The sequence below is a fragment of the Crotalus tigris genome, unplaced genomic scaffold, assembly GCF_016545835.1.
Source record: "Crotalus tigris isolate CLP2741 ecotype Arizona unplaced genomic scaffold, ASM1654583v1 scf7180000018477.2129921, whole genome shotgun sequence".
Lineage (NCBI taxonomy): Eukaryota > Metazoa > Chordata > Lepidosauria > Squamata > Viperidae > Crotalus > Crotalus tigris.
The window spans coordinates 1,912,828-1,938,270 of NW_024097029.1; the positions used below are offsets into that span (position 1 = coordinate 1,912,828).

Sequence of the window (25,443 nt, forward strand, 5' to 3'; positions counted from 1 at the left end):
CTGCTCAGGCAGGAAATCCTATACCATTTCAGACAAATGGCTGTCCAGTCTCTTCTTAAAAACTTCCAGTGTTGGAGCATTTACCACTTCTGGAGGCAGGTTGTTCCACTGGTTAGTTGTTCTAACTGTCAGGAAGTTTCTCCTTAGTTCTAGGTTGTTTCTCTCCTTGATTAGTTTCCATCCGTTGCTTCTTGTCCTGCCTTTAGGCACTTTGGAGAATAGCTTGACTCCCTCTTCTTTATGGCAGCCACTGAGATATTGGAACACTGCTATCATGTCCTCCTTCGTCCTTCTCTTCATTAAACTAGACATATTCAATTCCAGCAACGGTTCCTCATATGTTTTAGCCTCCAGTCCCCAATCAGTGCTTTTTTTGTAAAAAAAAAAAAAAAAAAAAGGTGCCGGAACTTACACATGTCATGCAACCCGCCTTGCCTACCTTACAAGATTCCATCCAAAAAAGGTGCCGGAATTCCATTCTGGGCATTCTGTGACAAAAAAAGCCCTGCCCCTAATCATCTCTGTTGCTCTTCTCTGTACGCTTTCTATAGTCTCAATATCTTTTTTACATTGTGGTGACCAAAACTGGATGCAATATTCCAAGTGTAGCCTTACCAAGGCATTGTAAAGTGGTATTAATACTTCACGTGATCTTGATTCTATCCCTCTGTTAATGCAGCCTAGCTTTGTGTTGGCTTTTTTGGCAGCTGCAGCACACTGCTGGCTCATATTTAAGTGATTATCCATTAGGACTCCGAGATCCCTCTCACAGTTACTACTATTGAGCAAGATACCCCCTATACTATACCTGTACATTTTCTTGCCTAAATGTAGAACCTTACTTTTTTCACAACTGAATTTCATTTTGTTGGATAGCGCCCAGTGTTCAAGTCTGTCCAGGTCCTCCTGTATCTTAAGCCTGTCTTCTGGAGTGTTGCCAGCTTGGTGTCGTCTGCAAATTTGATGCGTTCCCCATCTATCCCCTCGTCCAAATCATTGATCAAGATGTTGAAGAGCACTGGGCCCAGAACAGAGTCCAGGGGCACCCCAGTACACACTTCCCTCCATGTAGATGCGGTTCCATTGACCGCATCTACATTAATTTCACCTCTTTCATTGGCTAATCCTGATAAATCAAATCCTGTAATGATTCTTGTCCTTTGTTTTATAAGTAGACTCATACGGCTTACAAAAAGTAGCCAGATGTTGTGTGCTACTTTAAAAATGTTATCCTATGAAGAGATAACAGGTAGTCCTCAATTTGCGACCATAACTGAGTCCAAGCTTTCCATTGCTAAACAAGACAATTGTTAAACGAGTTTTGCTCCATTTTACGACCTTTCTTGCCACAATTGTTAAGTGAATCACTGCAACTGTTAAATTAATAACACATTTGTTAAGTGAATCTGGCTTCCCCATTGACATTGCAGATCAGAAGTCACAAAAGATGATCACGTGACCCTGGGACACTGCAACCGTCATAAATATGGATGAGTTGCCAAGCATCCAAACTTTGACCATGTGACCACGGGGATGCTGCAATGGTCGTAAGTGTGAAAATGGTCATAAGTCATTTTTTTCAGTTCCATTGTAACTTGTAAGTTGAGGACTACCTATACTGAGGATTCACTTATTAGTAAAATGGCTATATATTTTACAGGTATACTTCATTGCTCTGTTGCTAACCTTGGAGAGTAATATACTGTGTTCTTTTGGGTAAAAACAGTGAACCATTTTGTAGTCATTTTTATTCTAACTTTCTAATGCCAGAGATACTTAACATTTTCACATGGTTTTATATAGGAATGGTGTACGTTATAAATAATTTCATTACTCTATAAATAATGTTACTAAATTTTGCCAACCATTTTATTTCCAGTTTTAATGAAAATGTATTAATTTTCACACGTTATTTTTGCAACACAAAAACATTGCTGCAAAATGGGTTACACAGATTAGCTGCAGTTTGTCAAAATGATGCAGGTTGCATAAAATGGGAAAGCACATTAAAAGTATGTGGGTTGAAAATTATACATTCAGAAGATCCAGGCTGCACTGCTGTCCTTTGTGCTGATTTCTGGGCTTAAGGAAATATAGCAGGTTTAGATCCTGAATGTACATTGTATTTATTGGGTTGAAATGCAAGGAGGAGGAGGAGGAGGAGGAGGAGAGAAAGGGAAGAGGAAGAGGAAGAAGAAGAAGAAGAAGAAGAAGAAGAAGAAGAAGAAGAAGAAGAAGAAGAAGAAGAAGAAGAAGAAGAAGAAGAGGAGGAGGAGGAGGAAGAAGAAGAAAAAGAAGAAGAAGAAGAAGAAAAAGAAGAAGAAGAAGAAGAAGAAGAAGAAGAAGAAGAAGAAGAAGAAGAAGAAGAAGAAGAAGAAGAAGAATTCAATGCTGAGAAATATAGGTAGTCCTTGACTTATGACTACAATTGAGCCCCAAATTTCTGTTTATAATGATACAGTTGTTAAGTGAATTTTGCCCCATTTTACACCATTTCTTGCCATAATTTTTAAGTGAATCACTGCAATTGGTAAATTAGTAACACAGTTAAGTGAATCTGGCTTCCCCATTGACTTTGCTTGTCAGAAGATGATCACGTGTCCCTGGGACACCGCAACTGTCATAAACATGAGTCAGTTGCCAAGCGTCTGAATTTTGGTCACATGACCATGGGGATGCTGCAATGGCCGTAAATATGGAAATATGGTCATAAGTCAGTTTTTTCAATGCTATTGTATATTCAAACGGTCACTAAATGAACTGTTATAAGTTGAGGACCACCTGTACAATTTAGTAGCAGCAAATGTAATTGATGATTACACCTTAGTGATAGTATATTTCTTAAAATTAGAAATGATACCTAAATAGTCTTGCTAGTAAGAGTTCTCCAGAAAAAATATCCATGAATACCTTCTCCATTCCCAATTAAGCAGAACTCAGATTTATTTATTTTTCTTTTATGGTTAATTCCAAGCTAAGTGAAATGCCCTTGAATCATAGAGTTTAAAGCAGGGGTGTCAAACTGGCAGCCAACATGCCGGATGTGTCACACACTAGCCTTGCCCACCCCAGCTCCACCAAGGCAAAAAAAGTCGCAATACGTCACGATACGTCATGTCACATGACAGGATGCATAATATTACATAGTGTAACTTAAATTTCCCTTTTCTATTTGCTAGTCCTTCAAAGACTGAATACCTTTCTAAAACATTTCAGCCGTTTATCCTTTAGTTCAAGGGGGGCTCTTTTAGGGCAAATTGTGAAAAGTGCAAACTGAGAAAATATTGATCCAAAGTCAGAGTCATAGATAGTACAAATGTCAAAAGCCTTCTGAGGAAGTGATGAAAGGGTGTTACATATCTGTGCCATTTGAGAAATAGTACTATTTATTGCACTGAGCCAATAGACTCACTATCATGCAAATATGTATAGGCTTTCATTGAAGAATTCTCTTCAGTGATCTGCAGTGCACAATTTATCTTTTCAGATTCAATTAACAGTCATACCACTACTTTTGCTTCTTCTTCTTTTTCTTTTATAAAAGTGGCACACTCAGCAATATTGGTCTTCCCTGCTTTGTATATGTCGATAATGAATGTCATCCGAAAGTTGTGCAAAATCTTGTAATTTAAAGTTGCACATTGCAGCAAATATTGCAAGTGCCCTTTTTGGCAGATAGGCTGAGAAAACCCTTTCATTCCTATCATTTCATGTGATTGCTGCACAGAAGGGTGGGGGGAGCCTCAACATAAGTAATTGCATAGGCGGCTGCATGCTTGGGGAAAGATTTTCTAAAATGGGGTTATATTGTTGTCACCGCCCCTCCCCTCCTTTGAACGGTGCAACCAGATACAAGGTTTGTCGTTTCCTTGTTTAAAGTTGGTGTATTTTTAGTCCTTAAAATGAGAATAGGTGACTAACGATGTAGCTTCTGTCACAGGGGTGCAAAAACAAGACAACGGAAAAATAATATCCATTCCTTTTGCCAGTAGATGGCGGTATCCCTTAATTTGCAGTCTTGGTTTTCATTTCATTATTTAAATATAGAGCAGTCTCTTTTCTTCCTTCCCTCTTTTTTTTTTTTTTTAATTCCCCCACAAGCACCCCCTCCCTTACGGATGTTGGGGAACACGGAATGATTTTTAGAGGAAGACGCCAGGGCAGAAGGTTCCTGTAAAGGTTTCTTTTCAATTTTGGGGGTGGATCTTTTTTGTCCATGAGACGGTGTAAAATGGGAGACTTTGGAAGCTCCTATCTTGAGGAACCTGGACAGCTGCAGTAAGGAAAAAACGGCATATGCAGATCTATGGATAATGGTTCTCCTGCTGATGCTGTAATAATTTATCACGCTTCTTCTCAGGTAAGATAATCGATTTAAGGGAATAGTTCATTGCTGGGTTTATGTCGTCCCTATCAGGCCCTGTTGATTGTCCCTGTCTCCTGCTGATGCATCTGCTGGACCTTTTATTTTGGATGCAACAAGGAGAAAGGAGATTATAGAGAGGTGCATTTGGGCTGAGTTTCACTCCACATATCCCTCCATTATAGGAGGAAGAGTTTAATCTCTTACAGGTTGCTTATAATGTGCTGTTAATTCGGTGTTACGTTTTCTAGAATGTACGGCAGAGATTCGCTTCCCTTCCATTGCTCAAGTCAAAATGTATTGTTGCTTGATCTGGTGCTCAGCCACAAGTGATACATTTTTCCAGGTTGCCTTATTTTGTGCGTTAACAAAAATGGTCAAGGAATAATGAAGCAGACTGAGAAATGGGGGTGGTGGATTGAAGAGGACCTTCAAATCGTACTATCACAGAAATATACTGTATCATTAGAATTAGTAGGTGACAATACAGTCTTTTGTAATATTATCCACCCTGTTGTTTATCAAGGTATAGTTCATTTACAGTACTGCAGTACAGTAGTTCCTCCCAGTAGAACAGCCTTTTAGGTGGAGGAGATAGTATGAAAATCACTGTTTAGGTCAATTCATCCACTAGAAGGTGGCAAAAAACACAGCAAGATTAACCTCCTTTCCCCCCCCCTTTTCCCCCCTAAAAGATACCATTGCATGTTCGGTCCTTGCCTTTGCTTTTGACTCCCACATGCCCCCTGCATTATGTGTCTCATTCACATGATTCAGACTGTGAGAAACAACAGGGTTTCCCAGCAGGCAGCAAACCAATGCAGCTCCTGATCTTAACTCGGTTCTACCCCCACCCCAATTTTCCCTCTTGAAAAAAAAATAAATGGAATTGCAATTATTGGGAGACCTGATTTCCTAAATCAATGATTCATAAGCACTGTCTCTCTGGATGAGAAACCTTCTGTGGTCTCCTTGAGGGTAAGCAAGAGAGGATCAATACTGCGGCTGTCAAGGCAACCTAAAGTAGATTGCCAGGTTGATTGCAGCAGAAGGTTTGGCCTCAGCTTCCCAGTTCCTTTGGCACAGAGCAGATAGCACTCCTGTTGGCTTCTGAGAAGCTACCTTTGCTGGTTGAGGTGCTTGGATTCTTTCCACAGCTGAGCTCTGAATCATGGACAATGTGTCATGCCTAGAAGGGAAAAAAAAACATTCATGGGAAAGGAGCCACCCTTTTTTTAGGCAGGAAGTAGGGAGGAGACACCCTTGCTGTTCCTAGCTACTGGGTCATGGATGAGCTTTGCATGTGAGAAAGGTTGAATGTGCAGCTGTGGATGATGCATTTCCTCTCCCTCTCCTCAGCCCTGGCCTTTTGTGCTTTCTACAAGACATTCATTATTAAGCACATATATACATCTCTGCACAAAGGCTTCTATTGTCAGTCCACACAGCCATTTGTCTTACTAAAACCAGCTTCTTGAAAGAACACTTGGAATGGAGATTTTGAAATTAAAGGGATAGTGAAGGTGTACTTTCTATAATTTAAGAGGGCAACAGAAGAAAACCTAAAAAGGCACATTTGTGGAGCAATATTTTGATGGGAGAAGAACCTCCGACGATCATTTTAGAGAAATGGACATGATTAGCTAACCGACAGGTAGCCATCTTATGGTCTGTTGCAATGAAAGGTTGCATGCTGGCTTAGAAATAAACAGATGAACCGTAGCATGTGATTGAATTGTGGGGAGTAATGCTCAATTTTAGTTGTGGGGCAAACACGTGTGACTTGGTTTCAATGGTTGTTTAGACTGGAAAACTACCTTTATGTATTTTTTGTGTGTGGCAATGACAATATTTCTAAGCTTTCTGTTGTCATTCTCATTTGCACAACTTCATTAACTGGGTTGAGGAAAGTGTCATGCAAATACCAGAATGCAGAAGGGATTAGTTTCACTTAAACAATCTTAGGCAGGGGTTTTCAAACCTGGCCCTTTTATGACTTGTGGACTTCAACTCCCAGAATTCCTCAGCCGGGCACTCTGGCTGAGGAATTCTGGGAGTTGAAGTCCACAGGTCATAAAAGGGCCAAGTTTGAAGACCCCTGGTCTTAGGGCTTTCTGCCTTTCCCCCTTTCTGAACAGGTCCTAGAAAAGTCACCATGAAAACAGGGGGGACTTTGTCCCCCTTTTAGTTTTCAGCGCAAACCCAACCCAAAAAAGGGGTTCCTATGGTAGAAAAAATGGGGAATGATATCCTTCCAGCAGATACGTTCATTGAGGAAATGGCTGCTCCCCTCGTCACTAGGTCACCATTGGTCATAACCTACCTGCCAAGAGAATGACTAATTGGATTATTCTGTCAAATGAACCTAACTTTTACGTACCATGCATGCATTTCAGACCTGCTGGTCCTTTCTGAGAAATATTTAATACTTTATGCCTAAGAGGCTTCAGCTTTGAGGATTTGTTTCTTAGCAAGTAACCACACCACATTTTAATTACAGGCAATCCTTGACTTAACGACCATTTGTTTAACAATTTGAAGTTATGATGCCTTGGAAAACGTGACTTCTGATCCATTCTCAAAGTCATGATCCTCATATTACTGTCCCAGTCTCTGATTGGAATTTGGCCACTTGGCAACCAGCTTACATTTATGATGGTTGCCGCATTGTCTTGTGGTTTCACATGTTTGTGACCTGCAGTCTGACCATCTGGCTTCCAACAAGTAAAGTCATTTGGGTAAGCCAGATTTCCTTAACATTCATATGACACAATGTCTGTGGTGTTTCACTTTACAACCATAGTAAAAATGGTTGTAAAACCAAGTCTGGTCATATGATGATTTGCTTAACAATCACTTAGTGACAGAATCTGCAGTCACAATAGTGGTCGTAAGCCAAAGACCACCTGCCTAAGTAAAAGGCTATAAAGTTCAGACAGTTCACATCACTTATATTTTAACAAAGTCTTTATGTAGTTTTCTCAGAAATAATAAGGAAGCTGTTTGCTATTTTGTTCTTGACCCTTACCTGGTAATTGGTTTGGACTGCCCAATTTGGCCCAGTTTGCTAAATTGTCTTCCATCCAAATACTTGCTAGATTTGATCCTTCTTAGCTTTTTGATGTCAGCCAAGATTAGCTGGTGCTACCACCTGTTGTGACATTGATTTTGTACTTTTATCTTTTATTCATTCCTCACAATACTACAATATTGGAGATATCGTTTCTTCCCCAGCCTTTCATTAACAATAGGGGGAGAGGGAGAAACAAATATTTTACTTTGGATTTCATGAGGAATCGTGGTAAAACTAAGGTGACTAACTTTTTTACAATGAAAAGGAGGACACAAATAAATTGAAGAAAAAAATATCGTAAATAAAAGAAACATTTTATTCATTGCAACAATAATACAGAATACACTATAATATGATAAATGCATAATAAAAATATTTGTAACGATAACTTTATATTGTAATTATGCTTACATGCTGCGCCCCCGCCTGCAGCCGCCCCGCCAGCACTGCTGCCCCGCTGTGTAGAGCAGGCCCCACAGCTCCCAAAGCAGCAGCTGCGCCGGCTCTGGCCCTGGGGGCAGCCCGCCATCAACACACCCCGCTTGCAGCCACCCCGCCAGCACCACCGCCCACCCTGCACAGCCCCATTTAGAGCAGGCCCCGCGACTCCCACAGCATGGGGGGGCAGCCGGCCACTGCCGCCCCTCACACCCCCACCCGCAGCAGCCCTGCCGCCCCTGCCTCTGGCACCCGCAGCCATTATTGCCCTAGCAGGGCCGAAGAGAAAGTTACCGTGGCAGCGCCGCTCCAGTCTCCTCCAGGTATCTTCAGGACTAACTAGTAGAGGGGGAATTGGGTAGCAGCGAGGGGTGCAAAGTTCCTGCCAGTTCGCCTTCTCTGCAGTCAACTTACATGTGCAAAGTTTGCCGGCCGGGTGTTTTGGCGCACTCAGCAGCAATTCCTATTGGCTTTTGAAAGCCAATAGGGGGAGTAGCACAGCTCATGCAAAAGTTGAAAAAAAACCATCAAAAAAAGGTGCCGGAACGCCGTTCTCAGCGTTCTATGAGGGAAAAAAAAGCCCTGCAGATTAGTCTTCAAATATCAAAAAGGAGGACATGTTGGAGGACACTTTTCTAGGGAGGACAGAACTCACAAAAGGAGGACTGTCCTCCCTAAAGGAGGACAGTTGGTCACCTTAGGTAAAATAGAAATCATTAGTACCTTTTTCTCTAGTATCTACCTAACATCTGAAACCAGTCAGATTTCTTACAATTTCTTTTCCCAGCTATCACCCCTTGAGAGGTCTCTCATGGATTTGCTTAACAGTCAAACATGCAAAGCAGTAAAACAATCTGAAAGTCCCCACAGAGTCCAATGACATACACCAATCCTCTTAATCCCGTCTCTTATTCTCTGAAATGAGAAAGCTTTACCAGCAACTTTAATCATCAATTAAATTTAATCATCAATAAAAGAAATTAAGAAATCCAATTCTTCTACTTTGTAAATCTGCCCAAACACTTGGATCTATTTCTAAGATCCATCTCCAATAAATAGGGAGCAGCCAAAGAACGAAGAGTCCCAGAAGAGTCACCATCCTCCAATGGTCCTCCAGATCCTCTAAAATAGCTTCTCTGCAGACTCCTTTCTATAATTTCTTCAGTAGGCATAGACTTTGTAATGTTTCCATTCTTTAAAAAACTTAGTTTTACAGTTTGTCCTTAAAGCAAGGTGTTCAGTGATGGCCATTTTAGAAATATTTCTCTTTCTGAACCTCCACGCAACTCTTTTTTTTCTTCTATATCTGATCCAGCATAACTTGGTGTTCCAACATTAAAGCACTACCCAATAAATGTACTGTGTAGCAGTCTCCTCCTAGGTAAGCAGGTGCAGGAGTACAAAATCACTTTCATTTTTATTTGAAAGTGATGATAAAGGAAGTCACGAGCAAATTAACTGATGTATTAATGAGTGTTATATATTTAACTAATTTTGTAAATAAGGGAGGATAAATCTCAAAAGTGAATGGAAGCATAAGCAGTAACAAATAATAGTGCTAACATGACAGGTTGCAGGAAGGTGTAATTGCATCTGATTATGGTTACCAGCTATGTACATTAAATAGAGCTAGAATTGGTGTAGCAGTTTAAGGCAGTGCTTCTCAATTTTGACAGCTTTAAGATGTGTGGACTTCAACTCCCAGAATTCCCTAGCCAACATGATTAGGTTGGGGTGTCAAACTGGCTCCAGAAAAACTCAGGTTTAAGATCACCATTAGCCACAGCAGTTCACTGGGTAACTTTGGACTGGCTCTCGGTTCAATCTAGACTTGGTTGTTGTAAGACAAAAGGGGCGTTGTCTAACCTGAACACCTTTTCTCAGCATGACGATGGAGAATCCACAATAGAATGGGTTGATCCTTGTCTTCCTACCCAGAGACCAAGTCAATCAACTTTTTGCCACGCCTCTTCCCCTGGCCCAGGATCCCCAGTCTTGACAAAGGCGTAGCTGTTGATAACATTACAATGTGGTGGCTCAAAGAAAAAAGTCCCCTCACACAGGACCTGACGGACCTAAACGGGGGGGGGGGGAGTGGATTCTCCATCATCATGCTGAGAAAAGGCGTTCAGGTAAGACAACACCCCTTCTCCAGCATGACCAATGGAGAATCCACAATAGAAAGGGACATACCAAAGCCTCACTGTCCCTGTGGGTGGGAAGTTGTCTGGGCCTGTGCCCCACTATCTGGTACTACTATCTGGAGAACTCTCCTACCAAACAAGGCATCTGTCGAGGCAAATTGATCTAGTTTATAATGCCTTACAAAAGGTGAAGGTGACGACCACGTCACTGCCCTACAAATTTCCTTGATCTACACTTGTGTGGCCCACGCCGTTGAGGTCGCTGCACTGTGAGTTGAGTGCATGGTGATCCGACTAGGAACTGGCAAGGATTGTGTCTGATACGCCTCCAACTATACATGCTCTAATCCATCTGCCAATGGTAGAGGCAGACACCTTCTGGCCCACTGAAGAGGGTTGGAATGAAACGAAGAGGGCCTCAGAGTTGCGGAAAGGAGCAGTTCGCTTAATGTAGTGACGTAAAGCTCTGTGGATGTCCAGCTACACGTACTGCTGAGCTACAAGATGTGGGCTACTAGTTCAATCCTAACTATCGCAGCATTTCCTAAAAATTAAAGGAACAACTTTAGTAGCATTTCTTTTTGAATTAGCTTAAAACAATCATGTTGTTTTAAGCGCTGAGTGTCTGCCATGGAAGAAATTTCTTGGCAACTGATCTTTCTATTCCTATGGACAGTGCTTTTTTTGTTAAAAAAAAAAAGGTGCCAGAACTCACACATGTCATACAACCTGCCTTGCCTACCCTATAAGATTCCATCCAAAAAAGGTGCCAGAACTCTGTTCTGGGCGTTCTATGACAAAAAAAAAAAGCCCTGCCTATGGATGCTAGACATAGTTCATGTACTATATCCACACAAAGCAAAGATGGAAAGTTGGAAGATAATTTTGTAAGAGGGAAAGCCTAATAAACAATTTACAACACTAATAATGAAGACAAGCGAGACTGGTATTATAGTTCACTTAAGAGGAGTTATAATTTATTTAGCCTGTAGCTCTAAGCAAAGGGATTCATGCCTTATGCACACATGAAGTTGAACACGTAGGATTTTGTTCTCCTGCCTGAACTCCTTTAGCAGTTTTCCTCAGCCTGTTGTCCTCCAGACACATTGGATTTCAACTCTCAGCCAGTAGGGATATGGTTAGATGTTGGGAACTTAAACAGAGTAGGAAAGTCTCAAGTTAGGGAAGACCATCATACAGCATGAATATGTAATATCTAAAGGAAGCCTATTCACCTATCCATTATTTGAAGACTATCGTTTTTATAGAAGGTTTGCATGTATATATATATATATGAGTGAGTCCCGTTCTGTTCTCCTCACCTCAAATACATTGCTTAATTAAGCAGCACCCATTCGTGTACAGGTAGTCCTCGACTTATACAGCCATTCATTTAGTGACCGTTCAAAGTTATAACAGCATAGAAAAAAGGTGACTTATGACTGCTTTTCACCCTTATCACTACTGTAGCATTCACATGGTCACATAATCAAAATTTGGAAGCTTCCCAAGTCGGTTGCAGTGTCCCAGGATCCTGTGATTACCTTTTGCAATCTTCTGACAAAGTCAGTGGGGAAGCCAGCTTCACTTAACAACTTGGTTACTAATTTAACAACTGCAGTGATTCACTTAACAACTGTGGCAAGAAAGGGTGTAAAATGGGACAAAACTCAACAACAACAAAATTGGACTCATTTGTGGTCATAAGTCAAGGAATACCTGTATTCATTTGCAGGTTAATCAAATATGGAAAAATAAGTTTTTCATGCATTGTTTTATTCAAGATTTCAAACATATGTCTTACCTACTTGAAATGCATTTTCCTGGAAAAATATGAAATTACATTTGTTGATTATTTGCTTGTTTATATGTTAGGAATGTACCAGCGATACAGTGAGGATCTCTTCCATTTCTCGAATTTACTCAGACTACAGTAATACAGCTGTCTAATCTGTAGCTAGCTCCCCATATGGTTAATGCAAGGCAGGACAAAATCAAACTTTGATCTGATAATGCTCCCAACATCTTGCTTGATTCAATTAAAAAACAATTTTTGCTGCTTCTTGGCTACTTTCATATTGGAAAACACTGCAATTGATAAAATAAGTTAATTCTGAGCTTGATTGTGATGTGCTTACTAAAGACAAAGGTTGTTTTCATACATCCAAACTCAGCTTTAGATTAGCCCAACATGGTGCTGTTCCCAGGCCAGCTTCATGCTGTGTTGTTTTCAGAAAAAAAAACATGTAACAAACTGAGGCATTTGACAGCATTGTGGCAAATGGATGACACTTACTGCTTCCAAGTTCTGTTTTCCTCGCTCATAACACTTTATAACTGTTTTTCTGAATGATTGTTTCATGTATACTTTGACAGTGCTGTTTGACAGAATTAAAATATCAACATTATTAGTTGATATTACTTTAGACTCTCTCCCAAACTGTTCCATCACACAACATTGTGCACGTTTGACCCTAGATATTAAATCCACTTTTTTCAAGAGCTGAGTCCCCCAAATATCTCCATGGAGCCATAATTGTCTTAAATTTGATGTCTTGTAAGTACATCCTAGTACAGTGGTTCCCAACCTTTCTAATGCCGTGACCCCATAATACAGTTCCCCATGTTGTGGTGACCCCCAAGTGGGTGTGGCCACCAATAAGAGGGAGTAGGACAGCTAGGGAAAAGGGAAAAAAATGGCAGACAGCGTGGTTTGGCGACCCCCATGAAATGGTCATTCGACCCCAAATGGGTTCCCGACCCACAGGTTGAGAACCACTGTCCTAGTAGTTTAAAGAATATGTGTTCAAAATACATCTTTTAATTCCAAAATAAATTAAACATTTATTTGGAGCAGATCTGGGTAGGGCTAAGCCTTGTTCTGAACCCTGGGACTTCAGCCATGGTGTCTAATAAATAGCTAAACAGGGTCAGTTATGTACAAAACACATAACCCTCTTTGGACTGTTACAATTAGCCTCTGCACAATTGTGATTGGGGATGGTGCTTCCTATTCAAGACTGTAAACCTTCTATTCAAAATTAGGGCTGGCACTAAACATCATTCAGATAGGATATTCTCCAGTCCATCATTACCTGCCACTTCATCCGTATTCACTTGGAAATCACAAGCAATTCATCCCTGTTTAGCCAGTTTAAAAAGTGACACACATATGGTTGATAAAAATTCTTTACTGTAAGATGAACCATTACGTTTTACACAGTTTTTATGTAAATAATAACAACATGTACATTAAGGTTTAGATTGTTCTCAGCCCACTTTCCTAATGGGACCTCAGCTCCCCCCCCATATCATTCTCTTCTTCCTATGTTATGGTATTATTCAATCTATCTCTCCCCCTCCCCACTCACTATGTTCCAATGCAAACTTGCTATTTTTTCTTACTCTTTAAGAGTTTGGGGATTCTGTAATGTAGAGCTGCAGTTGTGCATCTTCACATCTGCACCTCTAGGAAAGGAATGGAAAAGATGAGGAGGACTGGAGGAGGACTATCTATCTATCTATCTATCTATCTATCTATCTATCTATCTATCCATCCATCCATCCATCCATCCATCCATCTAGTTGGACTATGTCCTAATGAGGACAGGACATTTAATAGACAAGGATCAACCAAGTAACTTATTCAGCATTTATTATAATGAAAGATTCTTTACTGTCTCTTCAAAACATGCAAATACTCCTGTGTGAAGATTTCCACCCATAGAAATTGTAGGTGATCATGCTTTCTTCCCCCTAAAGTCTCTTCCCCATATCTTCCCATATTTTGGAGCAGATTTTCAGGGACATGTAACCAGTGGTGGGATTCATATATGTGAACAACTGGTTCTCTGTGTGGATGCCGCTTCCAGAAGTCCATTCTGGGCCTGGGCAACAAAAAATTAGCTACCGGTTCTGCTGAACTGGTGTGATCTGGCTGAATCCCACGACTGCATGTAACTTATCCCCTTGCCTTTTACTGCCAGGAGTTGGGTTCTGCTTGTAAAGGCAATGTCAATATTTTATCATGCTTTTCAGATAAAAATTGCTTCCCACAGGAATGCTCGGTTATCATAATTCACTATGCCATTGGTAAATGCTATGTTTAAATAAAAAAACTCACACAAGCAGAACCAATTCAGGCTTACAAACAGGCATGTCCTAGAGGGGAAAGAAAGCAGAAGGAAAAGGTAGATGAGGGAGATAATTTAACATTGCTGGAACAGAGCAAAGTTTATATTTGGCTGGCTGGCTAGCTGGATTGAACTTTTCTTGCTGCTGGACTGCTGATTAGCATGATGCTTCCCTGCTTAGTCATACAAAGAGAAATGGATCACCTAAGCAGAGGGCTTTCGCTGAAGGGGTATTTTTTTCCTTTTCCAAAGCTTCATCTGCTGGTTTCATCCGCTGTGCTGGGACAGAAGGAAAGAATTAACTTAGTATAACAAAAGGAATCCAGAGGCATAGGGATTATTCTCCTCTTGACACTAAGCCAGAAAGGTGCATTGAGCTGAGTATTACAATACCACCCTGCCATTGGAACAGGGAGCCTAATAAACAAATCTAATAACAGGTGGTCCTCGACTTAGGATCACAACTGAGTCCAAATTTTATGTTGCTAAGTGAGACATTTGTTAAATGAGTTTGCCCCATTTTACAACCTTTCTTGCCACAGTTGTTAAATGAACCACTGCAGTTGTCAAGTTAGTAGTATGGTTGTTAGGTGAACCTGGCTTACCTCATTGACATGGTTTGTCAGAAGGTCACAAAAGGACACTGCAACCGTCATCAATATGAGTCAGTTGCCAAGCATCTGAATGTTGATCCCATGACCGCGGGGATGCTGCAACGATCATCAGTGTGAAAAACAGTCGTAAGTCTAGTGCCGTTGTAACTTTGAACGGTCGCTAAAAGAACTGTTGGACGTCGAGGACAGCCTGTACTTCTTTTTTCAAAGTTCCTGTTCACAGTGAAGAATGGATTTTCTCGGTTGTGATTGGGTGTAGTGGAAGGATTCCAGCCAGCACAGCATGGCTTTCTTTCAGCCTAGATAAATAAATGACTGCATATAGTGCATTCTAGGATGGAAGCTGGCATTCAGGGAAAGGACAGTGTTTCTGTGACCCCTATACTACAGCATAAGGCTGTACAAAGCAAATTTAAATAAAAGGAAGGAGATATGCTGACTGTGCAATGCTCAAGCAGTAGCAATCCATTTATCTTTCATGCAATCCCAATGTTTCTAAAGCATTGAAGGAAATTGTGCTAACTCATCATGTTATCTCAATAATGATATCTGCAAACATGCCAGAGATGAAAGAATATATATTAACTAGAGTTATGCTTGTACATTATCTAATACAGGGTAAATCCATCCAGGCTCTTATGCTATACGGTATAAATGTAGAAAAAAAATACTGATAGTTTCCAAGAAATCGTAAAATTCATTGATTAAATAGCAACGCAGAGCAAAAAAAAAGAAAGTAAGGTTTTACAATTAAAAGGTAAATATCGAGCTGAAGAAATGATCACATCCAAGCAGACCACTGAAAGCACTAAGACTTCAATTATTTATAATACGTGAAGAAAAGAAAGAGGGGGGGGGAATACACAATGTTGTCTTGCATTAAAACTATATAAAAGGATTTAAGACCATACAATTAAAGGTTATGCTAAGTGCTAGTGAAAAGCTCTGCAAACAAATCAAGAAGATACTTAAATAAAATACCTCTTTTTTTTTTTGATACAACTTAATTTAGCATGGTAATATTGGCAGACTCCAAAATGTCCAAACAAAATGTTATTATTTAATTTTATCGTAGCTGCTCAGAGTCCATTGGAATTGGACTGCTATAATACACTTAATTTTTTTTAATGGAATAGTTCTACAGCTAAGAAAAAGTTTTCCTCATAACTGTTCCTGGTTCTGTTCAGCCCAGGACAAGCTATTATTGGTCCAATAGAGTTTATCCAAAAACTAACAGGTTTTACCAGATTGGACAAAAACACAGCAAGTATAACCTTAGCAATTTAAGATTTCTTTATCCTTTAAAATTATTTTTCATCTTGGTAGCCTTTTGTTTCCATAAGATGCAGGGTAACAGAGATGAATCGAGAAACCTTTCTTTTAAGGAGAATTTTTGAAGAAAGTATCCTAGAAGATAATTTGCAAAGTAAACTTATGAAGATTATTCCCAAGATGGAGATATATATAAAGAGAGAGAGAGAGAGAGAGAGATAAAGCATTTGGGAGAGGAGAACAGGGAAGGACTGAAGAAATAGGTATCATAAATCTGGCAATGGAACAAAGTAGTAAGTGGTAGAGAGAAAGCAAATAATACTTTCCTTCCATATAAGGTATACAAAGATATGTTCAAAGAGGAAGATCAATTGTCCCCAGTGTCATGATGAATCCATCGTTATGGGAGCAAAAACAAATGGTGTTAGTCATGAAGATACTTTATCAGTCAAAGAACATCAAATGAGTGTACATGTGTGCAAAGATGGCCACGGGAATAATTCAGGTTTAATTTTTCCAGCTGAGTTCTACAATGTCTTATCAGTTAACATATCTAAAAATGGAGATTAAAAAAATAATAGGAAGGGGAGTAAAGGAACAAATTTAATCTTCCTCCTAAGTTTGTTAAAGGGGCAAAAGCAATGCAGATAATTAAATAGCTTGTAAAATGTGGCAGTAAATATCCTTTTGTATCCTCCATCATCAAATGTGCCATATAGTAAGGTGACCAACCGTCCTCCTTTAGGGAGGACAGTCCTCCTTTTGTAAGTTCTGTCCTCCCTCAAAAAGTGTCCTCCTTCATGTCCTCCTTTTTGATATTTGAAGACTAATCTGCAGGGCTTTTTTTCCCTCGTAGAACGCTCAGAACGGCGTTCCGGCACCTTTTTTTGATGGGTTTTTTTTTCAACTTTTGCATAAGCTGTGCTACTCCCACTATTGGCTTTTGAAAGCCAATAGGAATTGCTGCTGAGTGCGCCAAAACACCCGGCTGGCAAACTTTGCACATACAAGTTGTCTGTATCATTGTTGCAATGAATAAAATGTTTCTTTTATTTACGATATTTTTTCTTCAATTTATTTCATTGTAAAAAAGTTGGTCACCTTACATATAGCTTTTCTTCCTTTTATTTACGATATTTTTATTTCAATTTATTTCATTGTAAAAAAGTTGGTCCCCTTACATATAGCTTTTCTTCCTTTCCCTTCCCTCCCTCCTTCCTTCCTTCCTTCCTTCCTTCCTTCCTTCCTTCCTTCCTTCCTTCCTTCCTTCCTTCCTTCCTTCCTTCCTTCACCACTGAGTATCAAATGTGTTTCTAAAAGTCAGGAAAAATAGTTTTAAACACTCATCCAAGACTACTTTGCATTACCATCTTGCATTTGGAGGTTGAATCAGATCTGCTCAATTACAAAGGCTAATTTACAAAGGGTTCTATAGCAGCGGTCCCCAGCCTTTCTGTCTCTGCAGACTAGTGGCGGCAGGGAGGGAGAGGGGAAGGTTTCACGTGCATGTGTGCACCGCTTGCCCAGCCCAATTCCCAACAGGCTGCAGCCTGGTACCAAGCCATGAATGAGGGTTTGGGACCCCTGTTACATAGGGTTCATCCCTATATAAAATTCTCACTTACAGTGCTTACCCAGATTTTAGAACCCAGATTAGATAGCTGTAGAGGCCTAGACTGTATCAAATTCTCCCCAAAGCTCTCTTTAGGAAGAAGAAACAAGCAATATATTATTATTATTATTATCCCATTTATCAATCTAAATCCCAATGAAAATCAAAACTGTTTCCATTGTTTTTGCTTTTAAAAACTTTAAGATTCTTAATGAACTCTTCCTCCCCCAAGAGTATCTTCTAGTTTTAATACAAAAGGACTCCAAGGACATCACAACTTTGTGACTGGTAATATCTGCCAAGTGTGTCCCTTATGTGAATTAGCTGGTCCCTGATGATCTGTGGAAATGCCTTGGCTCTGTAAACAAGCCTAGGTCATGTCAATAACATTAATCATGTACAAGAAAATATACATTTGCAGATAAGTCAATTCTAGAAGCATAACCATAAATTTACAGGTATGCTTAATGATATGTAAATTGTAAACTTTAATCTTATGGCCAGGAATTGGATAAGAAATACCTTTTTACTTGGTAGACCAAAATTCCTTAGCAATAGTTCTTTCTAATGCCACGTGTCTACTGTAAAGTAAATTACCACAAATTTGTGTCTGTTTGTAATGTTGGTCTTAATGGAAAAGCCCAATAAATAAATAAATAAATAAATAGTGATAACAGTAGATTTAGATACATTCAGATTTCTCCAGCTATATCTTCATTTTTGTCCTAGTCATGTTCCATCAGTCCAGAATCAAAAATTACTCTAAAATGTTTGGGACTGGAGCCATAATGGATTTTATGAACCATTTCACATTTCACTGTAAATACATACATAATATATAACATATATCTTAACCCATTCTTCAGACCCTATCCTTTTTTAAAAGCTGAAACATAATAATTGGTCCTTCTGGTATCAATATTATTATTATTATTTTAAATCCTGGGATACAGAATCATTTGAGAATGCTAAAAAATATTTACAGTCACATCCTACAGCAATTTACACTTTTGGAGTTACCACAGCTGCAGCTAAATTTAAATCTGGTTCATTTTTGTTGATCACACTTGTGTTTGTCTTCAGGCCCAGTAAAAGAATCCAGATAATAACATAATGTGAGAAACAGTTGTGTTGATTTATAGCATTAAAATTATATTTAATAAGTACAAATTTAACTACTTTTTAGTCAGAGTGACTGGCGTTTTAAAAAATTACTTTTTATTGTGTCTGAGTAACCTATGTAAGACCTGCTTTATACCTGAATTATTTCCTTTGCATAGTTTGATAGAAACCAAGGCAACTGGAAAGGTTTTTGAATTTGAGGTAGCTCATCCAGAGTGGAATGAAAGCTGAATTCAGGTTGATAACTAAGAATATATGTTGTGTTTTGGTCTTCATAGCCAAGAAATCCAGTTTAAGAACAGCTAAAAGCATAGCCAAGGACTGATTTAATCTTTTTAGCAATGTATCTACATCCACAGGAAGACATTACCTTGCTGAAAAACCCAGTCATGGAGTTAATTTCCAGAAAAAAAATCTGCTTTGGAATAGGTTTTAAAATATATTAGTACAGGGTTCTCTAATATGATCCCCTTGAGGGGATTGAGAGCAACTTACAGGGAGTCACTAAATGTTTTAACAAATATCAAGTTTGCACAGGTAAAAATGAGTGCCGTTAAACTCACCTCAAGCATTTCTAGCTGTTTTGCCCATTCAAGTTGGGCAGAGTTGCATTCAAGTTGCAATGCCAACATTTTGAAAACCCTTGTGATAGACTAATATTTAATGATTAAAATTAGATGCTAACAGTATATGTGTTCTAACTCTAGGGAATCAATTTTATTCCAGGAGTTTTATTTATCATTTTAGAGAATCACAGCACCACAAAGTTTGAAGATCCCATATTACAACTTTGGTCCTGCCAATATATCCATATATATTTAAATCTAAGGATAGCTCAGATAAATTTATTTGGCTTATTTTACTACTTATTAGATTCTGAACATGTGTTTTCATCTTAAAAGGTTTAAGTGAGTAGGTGCATGACAGCATTTCATCCTACAAGTTACAATTCTGGTACAAAAAAAAATTGGTCTTTTTCCCAGCTCATTTTAATTAAATAAACTGCCCTTTCTTCCGTTTTTCTCCCTCCCAAAGAGTAGTTTATAAGAATTCACCTAATAAATTCCTGATTAATCCATTTGTCTTATGAAATTCAAGTTATCCCAAGCAACGGGTATGGCATGAAGAAAAAAAAGCCTAGCCAACAGTTTGAAATGTTTTAAATGCAGTATTTTTTTTATTGAATTGCAAGCCAATTAGCCAGTCAATTTTCCTTCAGATAAAAAATGACAAACTCAATAAAGACCAGCTTAATGTTTCCTAATACTGTTTTGTATTGTCTGAGCTTTCCATTAGCTAGGATAATAAATATATCACAATAGAGTTTAAAAACTGACGTTAAAAAATGTCTCAGTGGAAAAGCAAAAGATTCTGATGCATCCACAGGTTTTAGAAATCTGGACGTGATGCAACCATGACAAAAGGGATAAAACAGACAAGCCATCCAGCTATTTATTTGCTTGTTTGCTTGATATCCCCCCCCCACACACACACACCATAATTGAGAAAGTTTTAGCAGGTTGTATGGGAAGAGCTTCAGTGATCCTTAACAGTAATTCTCAGAGGTAATTTTGAGGCTGAGGGAGCAAAAGGCCCTGTCCTTGTTCAGATGGCTTTCAATAACTTATCTTTTTTGGTTCCTAGATGAACTATTCCCCTCTGGGGCTGAGTGAAAGGAAGAGTCAGACTTTTTGAGTTCTTGGAGAAAATTCTCTTTCCATAGAATATCAAACTTCAAATGGAGTTAAGAAAGAGTAGCAACCTATATTACATCACAGGAATCTACAACAACATGAGATGTCAAAAATCACGACATATGCAGATGTGATATCATAATTTAATTGCCCTTCAGTGCTTATGTCCTGACATCACTTGCCCAGCTGACTCCCTTTACATGCCTATGACATGCACAATGCTCCAGCCATCCTGCTGAATGGCTAGCAATTGGAGGAACCACTTGTTGCTTTTTTGAAATGAGGTGAAAATGGGAATGGAAGAGAATCCCGCATCTGACACATATGGGAGACGGGCTCAAACTCTTTGCTTCTGTGAACTGTCTATTTAAACTTCTTGGCTTAATTCTGTAGCTCCCAATCATCAAAAGGTTGCCAAATTTTATTCATTTTGGGTGGAAGCACGAAACTCCTTCCCTGTTTCTAAATGCCTCTTAGAGTATGTCTAAGAGATAAAGACAAAATTAGTGAACTTTATAAGAGTATGATGTATGACATCTAAGTCTTTGTTATTGCAAGCAGTGTAGAACAGAACAATGACATGAAGATGTCTGTCTGTCTGTCTGTCTGTCTGTCTCTCTCTCTCTCTCTCTCTCTCTAGTTGGGGGCGGTCTCATCTCCATTTCAAGACCATTGAGCCAGCACTGTCCGAAATCACTTCCTTATGTCTCTATAGACCAGTGGTTCTCAACCTTTTTAATGCCGCGACCCCCAACCGGTCATAAGTCAAGGACTACTCAACTGGTCGGAAGTCGAGGACTACTCAACTGGTGCAGCACCGTTTGCAGAGTGGGACTTTTGGCGGGCTCAGCAGGGCAGAGACAGCCTGGACAATTCCTATTGGCTTTTGAAAGCCAATAGAATTAGACTCTATTCAAGAGAATCTATTCTATTGGCTTTCAAAAGCCAATAAAATAAAAGGGAGTAGCACAGCTAAGGAAAAGGGGGAAAAATGGTGGACTGCGTTGTTTGGCGACCCCCGTGAAATGGTCGTTCGATCCCAAATGGGGTCCCGGCCCACAGGTTGAGAACCACTGCTATAGACATTGCAATTGAGTTGCATAGGGGCTTCAATTGGGGGGGGGGAATCACAAGGACAAGTACATTTGGGAAAGGGCGTTCTGAAATATCCCAAAAATTGTTAATGGAAGCACATTATACTGAGCCTAAAATAAGTCCTTCTATTTGAAAAAGGTGAGAGATGCTAAGTATTTTGTTGACCTCCAAAGTCACTTGGAAATCCAGGTTCTGCTGTTATATGGGATTCTATTTATCTCCATAAGTACCCCCTATCATCTGTTCTTTGAAGGAGCACATCTCTGGTCTTTTATTTATTAGATCTTTATCGTGCGTTTATTACTTTATAAGTAACTCAGGATGATGAACACACTTAATACTCCTTCCTCCTCCTTTTTTTATATGCAATGATTATTGTGGGGGGGGGGGAATGGATTTAGTCCTGCATATGCCATTTCAAGGTGACATGTAAGGTAGGATATAATAAATAAATAAGGAATCAGGTTGAAAGAAATATAACAGATATGTATTCTGGCTAGCTGATTGCTCAACAAAACCCCTGCTTTTGGGTGGCTGTTATAGGAAAGCAATCAGTTACATTGGATTTGATTCCATGATGTACTATATTATGAACTGTCTCTGATCCTTCACTCTATAGACACATGCTCTGGCTGCATTGACCTGCCCTGGATTATCATATACTTCATCCTCATCTTCATGCCATCTATAGATCAGAACAAAGGCAATTGTAATTGTTTTTAATGTGACATAGTATCCCTAAGTGAAGTTGTCCCTTTTTCTGAACAAGCTGAAACTTTTGTTAAATGCTCCTTTATATGAATTGATAATTCTCATTCTGAACCTACTGGAACATGGCATTTCCATGGAATATGGAGAGTTTTAGAAAATATATTTTATATTTGCAGAACAAATTTCACAGCTGTAGTTTTTGTTTTTTGTTTTTGTTGTTGTTAAAATATTGATTAGCCTAGCTGCACCAGAATGACAGCACAGGAGATGGAGAATCCACCAATGGGTTTGCTCTGTCTTCCTGCCCTTGAGACCAAGTCAGCCAAACTTGCCACGCTCCTTGCTGGGCTAGGAGAACCCAGTTTTGACTTGGTCTCTAGCTCTAAGAGACATGACAGGTTTGGCTCTCAAACTTCTTGCAGGTAGTGAGTTCTCCCATTAGTGGATTCTTCATTTCCTCACCTCCACAACTATCTCAGCAGCGCTGGGAACAGCGCTGCTCCAGATTGTCTATTGGAAGGCTGAGGGGGGGTTCCTTTCCCCTTCTCTTTGCCCCAGGGCTCATTGCTGAGGCTTCAGCCCTTCGTCCTTTCACCCCTTCTCCTTTAGGTGCTTTAGCGCTGGGCTCAGCGCTGCAGCTCGGATTGCTGAGGCTTCAGCCTTTCGTTTTTTCCCACCCCTTCTTCCAGTGACTTCAGTGCTGGGCTCAGCACTACGGCCTGAATCTTTCGTCAGCTTCCCAGAAAAGATACACGAGGCCCCTTGGCCTCCAGCACATTTCTTCTCACCTTGTTCGTTGTGGCCGTCATTTTGGCTGCCGTGAACGGGTCGCAACAGTCATTTGCAACTCCGGAGGGGGGGAGGCTCCTTATAAGGCCGTTCCTTACCGTTATAAGTGAGGAAAGAGCTCTCGCATCAGCGTGACGCCAGTTTTAGTCTCCTTACTGATAATTGCGATCGGCCCAATTGCTGAAGATCACGTTCCGATCTGGGCGGCCACCATTTTGGCCGCACCCTGTTCTCCTCACCTGAGGGGAACGTTGGGCCTTTTGGCTTTTCATCACATCGAGAGCTCATCCCTCCATTGCAGCCACAATTCGATCGCCACTAGCCTAGTCTGGCCGGCTCCTTCCTCCCTGACCACTTCCACGCTTGGTATTCCATATAGGCATTATTAACCCTCACAGCCGCCATTTTAGCTGCTGTCTGCCAGCTTGCACCCTGTGAGATCTCCCCATGTGGCCGCCATTTTGGACACATGGCGGGCTGCTTGCACGAAGGTGCCCTAGCCTGTGGTAAATTTGACATCCAGGCTGGCAGAGATGCCACTCTGCGCTCAAACAACTTGGGCCACTCTGGTGCAAATATTTTTGACCTGTCCACCAAAGGATTTCAGCGGGCTGCGCACCAGTTGGCTGTCATGGCCTCTGCCACAGATTGACCCACCCGGTGAGCATTCTGACCTCTTCCTCGTCGCCCCCAAGACCTCAAGGGGGCCCTGAGTTGCTGGTCAGGTGGCCAGGGGAGCAGCGCACATTTCCCTGCTCCAGCTGCTTTAGCCAACCCGCCAATTGATCCCCGGCCAGAGCTCCCTCTCAGTACTTCCTGAGATAACTCCCTTCGGGATGGAGGACTCCATGGTGCCCTAGCTCACAGCCACCGTCTCCCCATTCACTGGCCAAGAAAAACACAAATCCTCCAAACAAGAGGTGGCAGGCAGGATCAAGGCCAAGGCAAAGGCCATTTCCAGGAAGCCTTCCAAATTGGTGGAGAAACAGGCGAGCAGGAGGCACCAGACCCTGGAGAAGGAGTTCTCCAGAGTGCAGAGGCAGGCCCGGACAGAGGCAGAACAGGCCGGGGCTCCAGACTTTGACCTTCCACTGGGGCCTTCAACCTCTACCCAGGGGGTATGGTCCTCACAGGACAATACCATTTTACAACCCCCTCCCTCTGGGGCGGGTCACGATATTACCACCCACCCAACTTCATTCACCCTGTGGGCCTCACATCCGGGCCCAGAGGCCACCTTCACCCCTATGGCTGCTGGGCTCAGGGGGGTTGAACCCGCAGGCACCCCCTCTCACAATCACCTTGAAGCTCTGATCTCTCAGGCGGTTGACTGGGCACTTGCTGCAAGGTCCTACCACATATCCGGGACAGAATCAATGGCATCCACATCTCCATCTTATTTTCCCCAGTCAGGGCCTTCCGGGTACCATGGTTCCCCCCTCATCTTCCCACTCTTCATATAGTGGGGCCTCTTCTCCAGCAGATTACGACCAGCCAGACATCTCATGGTCGGAAGAGAAGGACTCCCCTCCAGATCCTCCTCCACCTGGAGGTCTCTTCAACCCGGCCCTTTTTTGCCATTTCTGCGCAAGGCCAGCACCACAGCCAACATAGGTCCCGATTGGGTCCCTTCACCGGACCTTCCGCCCACTTCAGACCCAAATCCAGTGTTCATTGAGACTGTTACGACTCAGCACCATGTCCCTTGTCCATCCCTCTTCCTGAACACTGTTCGGAAGCAATGGGCCTCACCGGGTAACTTTCCCCCTCTGGGAGGAATGGACAAAAAATTGTTCAGCATGGCACCAGATTTGACTGACACCCTGGAGGTACCAAAGGTGGACGAACCTTTGGCTCCTCTCTTGTCCTCGTCCACAGTGTCAGGAGATATGGCTGAGGCACTGAAAGACGGAGGACAGGAGATAGGAATTGGCCTTCCGTAGGACCCACCAGGCAGTGGCATGGGTGGTGAGAGCGGCCACTTGCGCTTCCTTTTTTACAAGGACCTTTCTCCTCTGGCTTTGTCAACTTTAAGCCAGAATGCCTCCAAAGGAGATACGCACTCACCAGGATTTGAGTAAGCTGGTTGCAGCGACAGAGTATGCCTCTGATGTAACCTTGCAGGCAGCCAGATTCTCCTCCAAATCCATTGCTTCCAATGTCACAGCACGTTGGATGCTATGGCTTAAACATTGGCAAGCCAATGCCAAATCCAAGTGGTGTCTGGCTGCAGTTCCTTATCAAGGAGGGCACTTGTTTGGAGAGGTCCTAGAGCCTTATTTGTCTGAGAATAAGGATAAGTGGAAGGTCCTGACACATCTCAACAGGCGGACCGACAGGTGCGCTAACCCGTACCCTCGCAAGCAGTCCTTTCGGTCAGGAA

At 41.1% G+C, this 25,443-nt stretch overlaps 1 protein-coding gene and 1 long non-coding RNA gene across 2 annotated transcripts in view; one reads left to right on the top strand and one right to left on the bottom strand.

The window, feature by feature from the left end:
* Positions 1 to 2,721: 2,721 nt before the first annotated feature.
* SCN2A (sodium voltage-gated channel alpha subunit 2) overlaps positions 2,722 to 25,443 on the top strand; it is a 121,056-nt gene continuing 98,334 nt past the window's right edge. Inside the window, 1 exon segment of the mRNA XM_039352798.1 lies at positions 2,722 to 4,360. The gene's annotated coding sequence lies outside the window, so the exon portion shown is untranslated.
* LOC120312282 lies at positions 2,956 to 8,332 on the bottom strand. The gene is made up of 2 exons (XR_005557842.1): positions 8,169 to 8,332; positions 2,956 to 5,552 (listed from the first exon to the last, which is right to left on the bottom strand). It is a non-coding gene; the product is annotated as an uncharacterized LOC120312282 (long non-coding RNA).